Source organism: Protopterus annectens, chromosome 7.part0 (genome assembly GCF_019279795.1).
Source record: "Protopterus annectens isolate FY-2018-M chromosome 7.part0, PAN1.0, whole genome shotgun sequence".
Taxonomy (NCBI): domain Eukaryota; kingdom Metazoa; phylum Chordata; order Ceratodontiformes; family Protopteridae; genus Protopterus; species Protopterus annectens.
The window spans coordinates 4,543,778-4,559,942 of NC_056739.1; positions in this window are offsets into that span (position 1 = coordinate 4,543,778).

Sequence of the window (16,165 nt, forward strand, 5' to 3'; positions counted from 1 at the left end):
AGGTACATACCAAATGGGGCGTTGTACTCTATAGTGGGTCTAATGAGGGATGAGTACAGTGGGACAATGACCTACTTTTTTCTGGATGAAAAGCCCTTAGTGATGAGGTGTGCCACATAGGATTTCCGGACGGTTGTAGCGATGTGGTTATCGAAGGTGAGACCACTGTCCACCTGTGTCCTTAAGTCTCTCATCACACTTTCGATGTTTAGTGTACTGCCACCTAACTAACATGGTTAACAAGAGGTCCTGTTTTTTAATCAGAGAAACAAGTGACAGAAAAAGAAACAAAAGAGAACAAAGCACAAAAAAAAACAGAAGAGAGCAAAGCACAAAAAAAACAGAAGAGAACAAAGCACAAAAAAAACAGAAGAGAACAAAGCACAAAAAAAACAGAAGAGAACAAAGCACAAATCCCTGAAGACCATCACTTGTTATTTTCTCCCTCATAGAAAATGCTCCCTCTACAAGTACAGTATGGTGCGCTGTCTTCCAACCAGTTGACTATTTGACATTTCCTAACTGGGTTAGTTCAACTGAGCCAGGAGCCCATTTTCAGTGGACACCTGAGGAGAAAAGTTCCAATACAGTACAATACAAATGATACAAAAACATAGATTTGAGTTTGACAAGTAATACAAAAATATAACTTGAGTTTAATAACAAAATAATAAATGAATGGTCATATAAAGCAATGCAGATCAGAAATTAAATTAACAAGAAACCTTGAATAGTCAAGAGCAAAAAGTTACATACAAGTGAAAATTTCATTTATTTAAAGATATAAATTACTATACAGATGAAGGAAGGAAGTTATGTAAACATAAGAGTAAAGATATTAATATGACCTGTAGTTAAAATGCGAACTACAGATTATCTACAATTTGATTCTGTCATCAGTTAGAGTGGATTAGATTTATGAGCAATTTGAGCAGTAAAATTAAGAAAGGAAAAGAAAGCCAGGGGTGGGGTTATGTAGGATCCTGGCAGGGCCAGGACCATGAGCTGTACAGAAATGTTTAGCTCTTTTTTAAGACTATTAGTGTGTTTGATTTATCTTATGTAAGATGGGAGCCTGTTCCAGGATTGGGAGACTGTGTAATAATATAACTGTTTGCCATTGCTTTTGGTAGGATTACAAATTTCAAGGAGATGTTGGTCTGAGCTGGGGAGTGAGCGATTAGGGGTATAGTAGGATACTAGAGATGATAGGGAAAGGCAGGCAGTAGTTTTATTAAGTATGGAGTGTGTGATGTGCAATTGTGATAGAAGCATTTGTTGGGGAAATTCAAGCCATTGAAGTTTCTTTAGAGCAAGGCAGTGGTGAAAGTTGCAGGGTTGGTTGGAGAAAAATCTAGCTATTTTATTTTATGTTTGTTCTAACTTTGTGATTAAAGTGGTTTGTAAGTTTATGAGTATTGGAGTAGCATAGAGAAGGCAGAGGAGGAGGAATGCCTGAACAAATGAGAGTTTGGAGTAGTCGAATGTAAGAAATTATTTGTTCCTATAAAAGTAGTCCCAATTTTGGGTGTGTCTTTTTAATGCATTGTTGAATATGAAGGTCAAATTTTGGTCGATCATCAATTATGGTACTAAACAGCTTAGTGGGAGATTCGGCTTTGATGATGCTATTGTCGAGTGATGAGATGTTGAAGGTGGTTTGTGATGGGAGAGTGATTTAGGGAGGAAAAGAAGGCTTTTTTTTTTGGGGGGGGGGTTAAGATGAGTTGGTTATCTGTAAGCCATCTTTCAACAGTAAGGAAAGAGTTTTGAGTATGAGTGCAGATGAGTGATGTTGTCTGAGGAGATGACAGCAGAGTCATCAGAATAATGTATAAAAGAGGTGTTCCAGCAGGAAGAGTGGTGGTTGTTAGTAGACATGTTGAAAAGAAGCGGCCCTAGAATTGAGGCCTGGGAAACACCTGTTTGGATAGGGAAGAAGCGGGGAGCAAGAAGTATGACATCTGACAGACTAAAGCTTATTGTTTAGGTAGCTGGAGAACCAGTGAATAGTAGAGGTGGAGAGGTAGAGATCAGAGGTTTTGAAAATAGCTTAGAGTGACATACAGTATTGAAGGCTTTTGACAGGTCAAGGAATAGACGGGATACCAGTTGGTTGTTGTCTCTAGCCTCTGCAACTGCATGAGTGAAGGATAGAAGGGTGCTTGGCAGTGCTGTGGTTTGGCCAAAACCCATGTTGGGTAGAAGTCAGGAGGTTTTCTTGGATTACAAATTTGAGACAATGTGTATTTATTCATTTTTCAAGGATTTTTGAGAGTGGGGAGACAATGGCTATGGGTCTGAAATTGGAAGGGTCAGTGGAGTTTCCTTCTTTATGTAGAGGAATGGTGTTGAATGATTTCCAGATGTCAAGGACACTAGATTCTTAGATTAATCTGTTAACTAGTATTGAGACAGGGCAAGCTATGGAGGTGGAGATGAGAAAGAGGGGAGGTAGGTTCTCCGTAGAAGGTGAACATGGTTTTAGTTTAAGCACCGACTATCCATGTTACCAAATATGGATCAATGTCTAAGACTAATTGCTTCTTAATTGTCATGCCTTAAGATGTCGAATGCCTTGGCCAGATCAAAATAAGCAGTGTGTACAGCATGGTCAATATCGATCACTTGATTGACATTTTCACAGAAGCTTACTATATTTAGTAGCCATGATCTACCTTTTATGAAGCCAAATTGTTGTGGACCAAGCCTAATGAAATTGCTGTCTTAAATTATATTGATTATGATACACTCCACATGTTTACATTAGGCTTGTAAGACTGATAGGCCTGTAAATTCCAGGGTCTGTGGTGGGCCCAACCTTGTGGAGGGCCATCACCACTGCTGTGCACTAGGATTCAGGAATATATCCTACAGCCAAACTTCAGTGGAACAGTGTAAGGAGAAGTTCAGTGAGGGCATGTTTTCCACTGTGTATTAAGCAACCCAATATGTTATCAGGACCTAAAGAGGAAGTAGTTTTAGTCTTTGACAGCACCTTAAGAACATGTTACCTCATGACTGAAAGGGGTGTAGGAGATTCTAGGATAAGTGGTTTGAAAGTTTGGAGTTCACGGGTAGAAATTAGCTGCAGACTTTTTGTTGAGAATATTTGTGATGTCAGTAGAAATGGACTACGGCATTCCATTGTGGAAGTCTTCTCATGTAAAGGAGAACTTATAGTTGTCTTTTGACATAGATGTTAAACTTCTATCAAGCTTGTTTTTTTGGTCTTTAGAACTTGCTTTTCAGTTTATTGGAGATATTTTAATGGTATTCTAAGACCTATAAGTTCTAGTCTTTATAAATGTTTTAAGAATTTGTTTTTGTCTTGTTATAAAGTTTAAATGCACCCTATTGAGATGTCAGCAATTGAAATGCAGAGTGCTGACACACTGGAAAAAAAAAAAGACCAAAATTATAGAAGATTTTTCTCCTTTAAACTTCTTAAACTTTTTTGCAGGGGATCGAGCCCCTGCACATGCCCCCCCCCCCAAACTTATATATATATACCAACTCTGAGATCACTATACCTTGTATTAAAGGGGAGTTATTCCAGAAAAAGCCAATTTTTTTCAGCCAGTCAGTTTCTGTTTTGGGACTTGCTCTAGCTGGTCCCAACAACATGTCAAATAGTTACCTGTTTAAATAAAATGACCACCAGGGGAGTTTATGATTAAGTTTCCCCATTACGCCTGGCTCTAATGGAGACTTTGTGATCAATACATTTGATTAATTGGGCATAAAAATCCTAATATGGTTGCAGATTCATGTTGAACTGTGATAATACGTTTATATTTAGAGATTTCAACATATAACTGCATAAAGTTCACCTTTTTGTAGTCTTTAAAAAGGGATTTATTAATTGCAGGGGAATGGAAGTTTGGAGATGTCACAAACTGGTTGTCCAAATTAACTGGTGAAGGACATATTAATAGGATGGAGCACACAGAGACCACATTAGTCAAGATCATCTCAGGAATTCCTTAGTCTTTAGTGGGCTCAAGAATAATATGTTCCAGGTATAGCTTATTTAACTAATGCAAGAGCAAACTGTCCAACAGAGGTGTAAGAGAGCTTTTTTTTTCTGTGTGTGTGGGGGGGCTATAGCTACCAGAAACTGTGCATGATCATCTGGGGACTGAGGGAAATCTGTAACAATTGCAAGCTGGGAGTTTATAAGCTGGGGTCCCAAGATCTCCCTATTGAGGTCACTGCATCGGCATAGATGGAATATTGGCAAGGCACTGAATATTTCTCCTACATCTCACCTGCAGCCTCTTCTTTGAGCATTAGAAAATTTTGTATAATCTTCAGTGAGTGTATAAATACTTGTGAAGTACTTCCTTCAAAATATGCACAATTGTCTAGATGGAGACCCACATCAAGGAGCTCTACAAGCTATGTCCAGCCTTCGGAGATATGAGGGGTTTCATTACCGTTCACCACTCCTCTTTAATTTAGAGTTGTGTGTGGTGTTTTGTTGCCTGGTTCAAGGTGTAAATTTTGAGAACTACCTTTGAAGTTTCAGTGCTCTACCCTAACTGATCAAAATACATTTGACTACTTCATTTCCAACCACATTAAAGGCCATCTATTATCTTTGTTGACTCATTAGCAATATCTTTGCACATCTGATGGTCTCTCTGTAAAAATCTAGTGAGTTCTGAAACTGCTGTTGGGAAATCACATAATATTCCTAAGCTGATTTCAGTACCTTAACCTCTATGGTGTTAGAGACTACAGAAAGTAGCACTGTTACAATGGCTCTTATTTCAAACATTTACAGGTGCCAGCATATCCTTCCATTGGCCCAGTCCCAATTGTTTCAAGGATCAATGTAGGCCTTCAGGGTTAGCCTTAAAGAGTCAATAATCAGCCGAAACTACTACCTAGTGTTAAAAGATAAATCCATTTTCACTTAATCCACACACCAAACTCTCTCATCTGCACAGTCATCTAATAACTAACAAATCTACAGACAAACGCCTCAGTTCTTTGGAAAAGCAATCATATTCCACACAAATTTGATTGACCATTTTGTCAAAAAAAAAACAAAAAAACAATTGGACTATTTTCTCCCAAAAGAGAAAGAAATTATGACCTGAATTTAAGAGTTTGAAATGCATACATAACCTTTGTTAAGATAAACATTTGAAGTGTGGATATTCTCTGTCCCAAGTCCAATTTCTTTTCATTTGCTGAAAATTCCTTGACACTATAGAAACTGATACTTTAGCCTGAAGTGAGGAAAATAATTTGGCTCCCACAGGCCTGCACTGTCCATAGTACCTCAGAACCTCAGAGGGATGAAAATTTATTGTTAGATCATAATTTATTGTTGTGCTAAGATCAGATTTTAATAAGTGCTTAAACTACTTGGTTGACCTCCTGGGGATCGTTCAGGTACACCAAATGATGGGTAGTGCAAATTCCATTTTAGCAGAGCACCACTGACCCTTTAAAGTGGACATTTGTAGAAAGACTCCCAAGAGCTGCTCATTTAAGTTGGGGGGGGCACCCCTGCCTGATGCGTCACTGGAGGGAGACCTCCATAGATAGCTCAACATTTCACTTTCACTTCAGCAGAAGAGTTTTTATAAATATGTTTAAACACTCTTCTGGATTTCTGAGTGATTTTTCTCACTTTTCAAGGTCTTCCTAAACATTTATTTATTATTTATTTTACATTTGTTGACCGGGCTAGTCTAACTGGATACAAGTCCATTTTCAGTAGATGCCTGGGGAGATCAGCTCCAAGATAGAACAATGAAATTAACAAGATAACAAATAAGGAAACATTAAATAAAAAAAAATCATATTTACAATGCATATTACAGGTTATCACAGTAAATTCAGCAGTGCAGAATACAGGCATAACATATAGCATGCTAGTACAATCAAGATGTTCTAGAGGGAGATAGTATTATGGTTAATAAGGAAGAAATTACAGTTAATGAGTAGAAGGGGTAGGAAGAGCAAAGTATTGAGAGATACATAACTAGTCGGGCTTAGTACAGGGGCATAACTACGGTGTTCTGAGGAACACTTTCAATTTGTTTTTAAAGCATGATACTGAGGGAAGTGAGGAGAGTTCACTGGGGAGGAGATTCCAGGCTTTTCCAACAAAATTAGAAAAGAGGGAGTCACCAGCCTTGTTGCTTGGTTTAGTGGTATGTACTGGAAGTCTCTGAGAAGACCTTAAGGATTTCAGATTTTTATAGGGAGTGATGAGTGTGGATAGAATAGGAGTTTTGGAAGGTTTGTAAAAAGTGTTGTGGGCTATAGATAGTTGATGGAATTTATTCAGATTTTGTAGTTCAAGCCATCCCAGCTGCTTTAAATTAATGCAATAGTGGGTTCTAAATGGGTTGCCTGTAGCAAATCTGGCAATGTTATTGTAAGACATTTCCAATTTGCTAAGATTATTTTTAGATAGATTAGTAAAAATGGGTGAGGCATAAAGAAGAGTAGAGATTAGATGAGTGTGTGCTATAGTGGTTTTAGCTGAAGGTAAGAGGAAGGATTTTACCCTATAGAGTGAGCCAAGTTTTTTGTTGACAGTTTTTCTAGTATTGTTAATATGGATATCAAAGTTCAGATTGTTGTCAATGGTGATACCCAATAGTTTGGTGGTTGGATCAGGGGATAGAATAGTTGTATTGGTAGAGATAACTGAGAAATCAAGAGAAGATGATTTATTGGTGGGAGAGAAGAGGAGGAGTTTAGTCTTATTGGGGTTTAGGAGAAGGCATCTATGTGTGAACCATTGCTCAACTGTGTTAAATACTTGTTGGGTAAGAGATTGAAGTTCAGAAGAGGAGGTGGCTGAGCATATCAGTGTGGAGTCATCTGCATATTGTATGCATGTGGCTTGGGGGATGGCAAGGTGAAGGTCATTAATACATATGGAAAAAAGTAGAGGTCCTAGGATGGACCCTTGAGGGACACCATGTTTGACAAGCAGGTGAGTGGAGAGAGACTTGTGCCATAGTACGGCCTGTTGGCTTTTATCAAGGTAGGACTAGAAACACTTTATAGAAGATGTATCTAGTGACAGGGATTTCAGTATTTTGATGAGAATTTGGTGATTTACCATGTCAAAAGCTTTAGACAGGTCAATAAATACTGCTGAAGAAAGCTTGTTAAGATTGCAGTTTTTGTTGATGCAATCTGTGAAGGAACGAAGGACAATACTAGTGCTATGTAAAGGTCTGAATCCATGTTGACAGTTGGAAAGTAAATTATTTTGGGTTAGATGGTCAAGTAATTGTCTGTGAATGCATTTCTCCATGATCTTTGCCAAAGGAGAGAGAAGGGCAATGGGGCGGTAGTTGGAGAGTTCAGTGGAGTGTCCACCTTTATGGAAGGGGATAATATGGGAGATTTTCCATAAACTGGGGATATGACTTTCCGTAATAGTTCTATTGATCAGAATAGAAATGGGATAAGCAATAGCTTTGGCTGATTGTTGTAGGAATTCAGCAGGTAGTTGGTCTGCTGAGGGTGAGCATGGTTTTAGTTTCTGTAGAAGGGTTAGAATATTTGCTGTTGGGAAAGGTTGAATATGAAAAGTGGGGGTAAGGTTGATTTATAGGAAGGTGAAGTTATTAGGTGATAGTTGACTAGCTAGTGTTTGTATAGCATTAGTAAAAAAGGTATTGAAAGCATTAGCAACATTCAATAGATTTTTGTGGTCAGTATTTTGAGGATTTGGAGTAGTGGACTGAGTAGTTGGTTAATGCTAGCCCAAAATTTTTATGGGTTGTTTTGATTAGCTTGTTGGGATTGTAGGTAGTGGTTTCTTTTATCAGATATTATAGCTTTCTTGGTTTCATTTCTTAGCTGTCTAAATGTTAGTTGGTCTATATGGTTTTTAGTCTTCCTCCATTTTGCCCAAAGTTTGTTTCTAAGATTTATTTCATGTTTGGTTTCTTTTGAAAGCCATGGAGCAGATTTGGTTTTAATTCTAATTAATCTGGTTGGAGTATGGTGGTTGAGAATGGCAAGGAAGTTGGAGTTAAAGTAACTAACGGCTTCATCTAAAGGGAGGTTTTGTAAGAGAGACCAGTTGCAAGCTTTTAGTTCCATTTGGAATAGTTCAGGGTTAAAGTACGTTTTAGATCTGATGTTTTTGACAGATATTGTAATGGGAGAGTTGATTTTATATCTGATGATATAGGTAAGAAAGTGGTCACTTAAATCATCAGGGAGGGTTCCTGAATCATAAATGTGAGGATGATGGTTTATGAGAATCCAGTCTAATAAGCTTGATTTCTTGTTAGATTTATTTATTCTGGTGGGGGAGGTAATGGTTTGGGAATACCCATATAAGTTAGCAGCTCCAGTCAATGTTTGTGTTGCCTACGATTATGGTTTCTTGGGGCAGGTATTGGGAAAGCCAGCAAAGTATGTTTTCCATGGTGGCAGTGTTGTTACCAGGTGGTAGATATATACAGATAATATAGATGGATTTGGAATTGTTAAGGTGAAGTTTGGAGATAAGAATTTCTGCATTTGAGTCTATAGGTGGTTTACAGTTGTGAGTGGTTAATTGTAAGCTAGATTTATATAGGATAGCAACCCCACCACCTTTCTTGGATAGTCGGTCTAGTCTCAGGATAGTATATCCAGGTGGGATGATTTCATTGTCTTTGGTTACAGGTTTTAACCAAGTTTCTGTTAAGCAGAGAATATCAAAAGAGTAGATTTCAGTTAGAGCTTGGAGTTGAGTTACTTTATTGTTTATGCTACGTATATTAAGATGAGCAATTAAAAGGGAGCTCAATGGTTTAGACAGGGCATGAGTAGGTGATTCTTTGTGGTTGAGGAGAGAGATAGGAGTTGCTGGTGGGCCTGGGTTAGGGTGGATGTCACCATCCTTTAAAGAGAGTAGTACACTTAGATAGCATGGGTTGGGGAATCTGCTGTATAGAGGTAGGCCTTTCCTGGGGTTCTGATTTTTGTATTTTATGTGTAGTGTTCTATGGTATTCAGGAAGTATGTAGTTAGATGAGGATGTTATATTATCATGAATAAAAAGGAGAGGAGAGTTTGGAGAGTTGGTTTCTTTCTTGTGGTAGTTTAGGTATGGGCCTAGTGGGTTTTCAAAGGAGGTGAAAAGATGGGTGAGGATTAAAGGAGGTAGTAGCGAGAGTGTGAATAAGAGTGGGACATAAGATGGGATGGGTTGTTTATACATTGTATGAATAAATATAGATTGTTTGTAGGTAGAAAAATAAATTCACTGGGTGGAGATGAAAGAAAGGATTAGGGTGTGGTGTGATAAAAGGAGAATGGTGAGAGGTTAATATTAGTGCAGTTGGGTAACTGGAAAGTGTTTAGAAAGTAAAGGTAGGAGGAAGAATGTGTTTGAAGAGTAATGGTAAGAGCAAGAGGTATGTAATGAGAGTAATGGTAAGATGAATAGGTGTGGTTAGAGAGTAATGGGAAGAGGAAGAGGTCTGGTTAGAGAGTAATGGGAAGAGGAAGAGGTGTGGTTAGAGAGTAATGGGAAGAGGAAAAGGTGTGGTTAGGGAGTAATGGGAAGAGGAAGAGGTGTGGTTAGTAAGTATAAGGGTAGGATCCCTGGGGGTGGGTGGGAATTGGGGGTAGGGAGGGGACCGGAGTGAGCCCGCAGGGAAACGGAGCAGGTAGGAACAGATACTGAAGCAGTTAGCGAAAAACAATCAGCTAGGCTAATGCCGGTGGTAGGTTGGAATAGAACAGGGGCTAGAAAGCTGTCTGTGTTGTGTAGATATGGAAGGGGAAAATAGAGGACTAGAAAGGTGTCTGTGCGTTTACAAACAAGAGAGCCTAAATTTCCCAATGGCAGCATCCAAAATCAGTACGCATCAGTCACTAGTATTTTTAACTTATACCCTGTGCAATAGAAGCCAATCTACTTACATTTGGAGACATACACTCATCTAGGACACCACAGTAGTTAAATCCAGCAGGGAAGGTTTTTGATTTAAAGATGGCTCCAAGCTATGCAAGTAGGGTAAGAAAAACTTCCGATCTGCTGTCAGTGGGCAGGCAAAGAATGACAAAGTGTGAGCCAATGAAATGCTAAGGAGAGCCAAATGAGGGAGGGAAGTAACTCACTTCAGGGCACACAACACTGTTAATGGGAGTGAGTCAACAGAAACCCAAGATTACCCAAGTACAAATAAAGATTTAAAGTCCTGCAAGGAAAATGCAGGGGGGTTTACAGGTCCTAGAGTGAGCTAAAACCTTTGGCAAGGATTGCTGGGTATGTGGTAAAGATAGTCTATTTGGGCTATACTTGATTTCTGTAGCCAAATTCAAACATTTCCACTGGGAATGACTGTAAAGGAAATTATTAGGCAGTGGGCGTAATGGTGGGGTTGGCTAAAGAGCATTTCAGGTGGGGACAGGGTTTGTCTGATTGAATGTGTGCTACCCTACATATAAGGAAAGTTGAACACGTACACTGTTCTTGGCAGGGTAATGTTAATGGACGTAAGTCAGCAGAAACCCAAGATTACCCAAGTAGAAATAAAAATTTACAGTCCTGCAAGGAAATGCAAGGGGGGGGGTGCAGGTCCTAGAGTGCAAGTCTCAAAATGGTAGTATACAAAGATATTTAAATGTAAACCTACACAGGGAGCTTGTAAGACACCAGAAGATAAACTTTTAAATTATCCTGTTTAACTGAGAGGCAGCTTGCAGATAGGTACAGAGAACAGGAATCAGCACACTGTTGCAGTATAACTCTAAGTAGCTGGTAGGTAGAGTACATTTAGAGACATACACTGATCTAGGACACCACAGTAGTTAAATCCAGCAGGGAAGGTTTTAGCATGAAACACCACTACATCATATCAATTTGTCAGCATCCAATCGTATTGCTATAAGTGGATGTTGGAGCCTCATACCTTCATTTAGAATCAAGTGTCATAAAAATACTGTACAGCATTTGACAAACTGGAATGAATACACAATAATCTGCATTTATTAGTCTAGTCCCACTGTGTGGAAACCTGACAATATTCCCATGAACATTTTATAATCATTTAAAACAGATACAGAATAATATAATTCTGGAAAAGTAGAAGCTTTCCCCTAATTTAGTATAATTGACATTGTGGGTTGTTGTCAGGGAGGACGGACCTTTGGTTTTTGACACTTTTTCAAAACTCTGGACATCTTTAGAAACCACTCATCATATATCATGATGTTACAATAGAAGGTCATCAAGCCTTGGCATCCTACTTCCCAGGGGGCCACCATGACAGTAACTCCCCTGTTCTCCTCTAATACTGCTAGCATTAACCCCTTAGATTCCCCAAATTCTACACTTAGCAGACCTAACCTCGTTGAAGCCTAGTTATTGCCAGAAGAGAGAGAAGTACAATAACTGAATACAGACCCTAGTGAAAACTTTTAAACTCCATCCCTATCTCGTGGGTTTGAAAAAAGTTGATCCTTCTGTGACCACTATACTACCAAACATGTTAGCTTAAGCCTTATGTATGAAGTAAGTAAGAAGTTGCTAGCTGTTACTTCAAAGTCTCTTTCCTTGAGTAAGCAATATTTGTAGTCCAATTCTTTTTCAACATATTTAGAAAATGACACCTCCATTAACAGTATTCCCTCTGCTGTTACCCCTTCTTTTCTTAGCATTCAACTCTGTTTCTACTAATGATTTGACATTTTGCATCATGTAAATTATAGGCACCCAGATTCCAAGTGTATACTCTGCAGGGCAGCTCTAAGTATGCATTTGAAGGCCTACTATTCTAAGGAGTTTCAAGAGATATCTTCCTCCCATTTCTCTCACTGTTGGCTAAACATTTCCCTTTGTTTTGAGGACAATGGATGTATTACATTTCCAGTGTTTTAGAGGTGATTTATTCACTATTTGTAATGTTAGATGTAGGGCGTTATGACCAGAAATCATTATGGGCTCAAACTGTAAAGTATGAGCCAGTTATGAGTGTTTTTAAAACAGATACCTCCCCACACACACACACACACACACACACACACACACACACACACACACACACACACACACACACACACAATATAATCAAATCTGCTCAATTTTAAAATTTCAGATTTAGAAATATGATTATGCTGGAGACAAATGTGTGGCACAGGATTCCTGATGTAGGCAAAAACATATTGCTCTGTAACTGGATATAAAGTCAATTTACACCCCAAATCAATTTTCTAAACCTGATAAATGTATTCAAAAGTATCCTTATCTGCAGTTCTGCATTAGATTTCCAGTTCCCTTTTTAGGTCTGTAGCCCTTTACAAAAACTGACAGTAAAGTGAAATAAATACCTAATTTTAATCAGAGTTTGAGTATTTACCAGACAAAAAAGTGTACATTTATCTAAATTCAAATTGAGCCAGTGATAAATGATTTCCAGCTATACAAGCTATTTACATTCTCCATTTTGTTCAGCTCTACTTTTTTTGTTAATGCAGCATAGAAAAGAAAAATAAACTATATAATTTTTCCCATTATAGAACAACTCACCTCCCATACCAAAACATACAATTAAACTACACAACATTCCAGCAAAGTATCTTGTATTTCCCACATTAATTGCCTTAATGTTGAACCTTTTTATCAGCATCCAAAGCATTTATTAAGCCCGTTGATGCAGCATGGTTCAGGCTATAAGCAGAGATACAAACAGAAAGATGTATCACACCTTCAAGTAGTAACATCCTTTAAGATATTTCCTCCTCCCTTCTACTATTTGTCCATTTTATAGGATTCAAAATGTGCAAACTCTTAAACATACCGTCTTCCTGAATAATACACAAGAAAACAGGTGCTTAATATGAAGACAGGCTGTGTTTAACCATTCATTTTCCTAAGCAGGGCTCACAAAAGCAATCCATGCTAAACAGGGAAAACCTAGCAGTACTTTAGGGACTGCAAGAACTGTTATGTATTTACTTATATCTACACCAGTCTGTTCCTCGTTAGCACTGAACAGAACCATCAGACTTTCAACATCACCATCTCATGCTAAGCTAGCTTAGATAAAGTGAAAAGAGATCAGGACCTTGATTTCATGACCGTTTTAGATTCTGACAGTTGTTGAGAGGTTGCTAGGATGACTTCTACTTTCTGACCACTCCATTACTCACATGGCTTGCACAGCTTTAAGAAATATTTTTACACCCTGTGGAAAAAAATGTTCTTTAGAAGGTAGGGTATAATAGATGAAACTATTTCCACTTGTCTTATAACTGCATCACTGGGCCCAATTAGCCCTCTTTTGTTTTGTCTCACCACTCTATTCCTGCTCACAAAAAAAATTCCCAGTTTTATACAATGACTTCATCCCTTTTCTTGCAGCACAAATCAGCCTTCAAGCCAACAACTTATGCAATCCGTTGTTTCAATTGATTCTCCTCACTCATATTCCAACCATTTAATTTTACCAGTGGGCGTGACTCTCCAAAAGATTGGTCTTCCGTCTAACATCTCAAGCTTCAAGTCTGCAAAATGTGTTCTAGTTCGTTTCCCGGCTGGATCAGAATAGTTCCCAAATCTCCCTCTCCACCTATCCTTCCCTCTTCTGATGTTCTCAATAATCACTTAATTTGCTCTTGCTGATATTTACTTTCTACAGTGCAAGGACTATGCATGCCTCTGTTGCTGAAGTCCTAGTGGAAACCTCATTTGATGAATAAGAGTCGAATTTGGAAGCAATCACATGCCTTCATTCTCTAATGCAACAAACCTCACTTTTTTGAATTTTTTTTTAAAGCTGACCAGTTGCTCCTGCTTCATCTAGCTGCAGTACCCTAATAGGAGTGTTAAATATGTGCAGTGACAAATCATATATCTCATGCTTAGATTTTGGTAATATTCGGTGATGCAGTTGGTCAAATTACGTAATGGTCGATCTTCCGCAGATTGACCTTTACATAATTCAGAAGTTTACCACCATTCTATGAAGTTGTGAAACCATGGAGTTAATATATTTAACCTAGAGGGGATTGCGGGCAAAACCCTCCATATAAAAGTTTCTATGTCAGTTTTCGTAATCACAAATGTACCTTGTCAATTACTTTGGTTAGATTATTTTAGCTGGCGATGAAGGCACTCATTTGTTCAATACTTTGCGTTTCCAACAATCTCATGAGAGCCTTTACAGTGCTCCTCGTTCCTTATACACTCACCGTATACAGACGGCAGTTCTATCAAAGAAACTTCTAAAAGACAGGCAAACCTTTGGTGATGCAATATTCCATAATTGCTAGGGAGCAATCCTCTCATATTTTTATTTATAGACTGTCATAACTAGATGTCCATAACTCTCAGCTATCCAGATTTTCACAGAATGTTCAGATTTTTGCCTCATTTTTAGTCCATTCCTCATAAATTTTTGGTTTTCTGGAAAATAATTAGCAAATAATTGAGAACGTAAACCAGAAAATGATTTGAGTATCAGATGTCATACTCTAAATTCATGCTAATGAAAAAAAAACTGTTCTATCAAAAGCTTACAGCAGCAATATTTTAAAATTTTCCTTATTTTTGGGTATTTCACCTCCCCCCATTCTTTATGGTTTTGTCCATACTTTTTGCTCCAAGAGGTTGAGAGGTATATAGATGTCCATTGCAGAATATATTCCAGTGACAAAATTTCTATTGCACATCTCTGCTAACAATTTTATCAACTGATTGTATAACATTAGTTGCAAACTCAAACTTTTATAAATTAATAGTATTACTGAATTTGTAGTATGTGCAAATATTTGAGTTCACTAATTTTGTTCCGAGATGAGCTGAAGTGTGAAAGGCATATTAAGCAGTTCTTTAGCAACAAAGGATAACTAAATGACATGATATAGTATGAAGTACAAAAGAAAAATTCAGAAGAATCTCAAAAACCTATGCTAAACAAATTGCATTACTCCATAATATGTTAATACAAATGTATTGAGCAATGCATAACAAGACATTTTTCACAAGTAGATCACTATTTTCAGTGCTCAGAAAAAATGCAAGCAAAAGTATGTTAAAACATAGGTTCATAGGTTCATACTAGGCTATCTGCCCTAGGGCATTTATAAGCCTAGCCAGAATGTGTTTGGCTTTCGCCACCCATTTTAAATTAATTTTGCTATGCCCTTTTTTTGAGGTTAGTATACTGTGCCTCTGTCTAACAGTGACACAGAAGTCATACCCGGGGTAGACCTACGATCTCCCATCCACTCATCAAGATTCCTCTTGAAGAGTCTCAATGAGGGACTCTGCCTAACCTGGACTGGGATTTTATTCCAGAGTGAAGGGAGCCTCTGGGTTATGAATCTGTCCCTCCAGCATGTCCTATTTGTTTTAGTGCTGAGGTTCAAGTCTCTCGAGCGTGTAGCTCGATAGGATTTGGATTTTCTGAGGTGCAGCATGTCCATTAATTCCGGGTTGGACATGGCTTTATACGTCAGGCACAGATCGCCTCTGAACAGGCGGTATGCCACTAAGTAGAGCTGGAGTTTCTTTAACCGGGCAGCATATGGCATCTGTTTGAGCCCTTTGATCCTCTTGGTGAGGTACTTTTGGGGTCTTTCCAGTTGCTGCAGGTGTCTGGTAAGGTACATCCCAAAAGGGGCATTGTACTCAATTATGGGCCTGATGAGGGATAAGTAAAGAGGCACGATGACCTCCCCTGATCTAGATGTGAATCCCTTCATGATTAGGTGGGCTATATAAAATGTTTTTCTAACCACTTTGGCCACGTGGTTGTCAAATGAGAGATTGCCATCAACTTGGGTCCCCAGGTCCCTAATTACTTCTTCTGTACTTAATGGATTACCACCTATGTGGTAATTTGTGGGCACTTTGTTTTTGCCAAAGGGGATGACTATACACTTTTTAGCATTTAGCTTGAGGCCATGGCTCTGGCACCAGTTGTCTGTTTCTATGAGGCCCTTTTGGAGGATGCTTGTGTCGGCTGGAGTCTCGATTATGGCGCCCAGTTTGCAGTCATCTGCGAACTTGGTCAGCCACAATCCTTCTGTGTTGGCCTGTACCTCCGAGAAATATATACTGAACAAGAGAGGTCCCAGGACTGAGCCTTGTGGGATGCCACTTGTAACTGGTTTGGAGTCTGACATGGCTCCAGCAATTCTAACCATGTGGGTTCTGTCCTTGAGCCAGTTT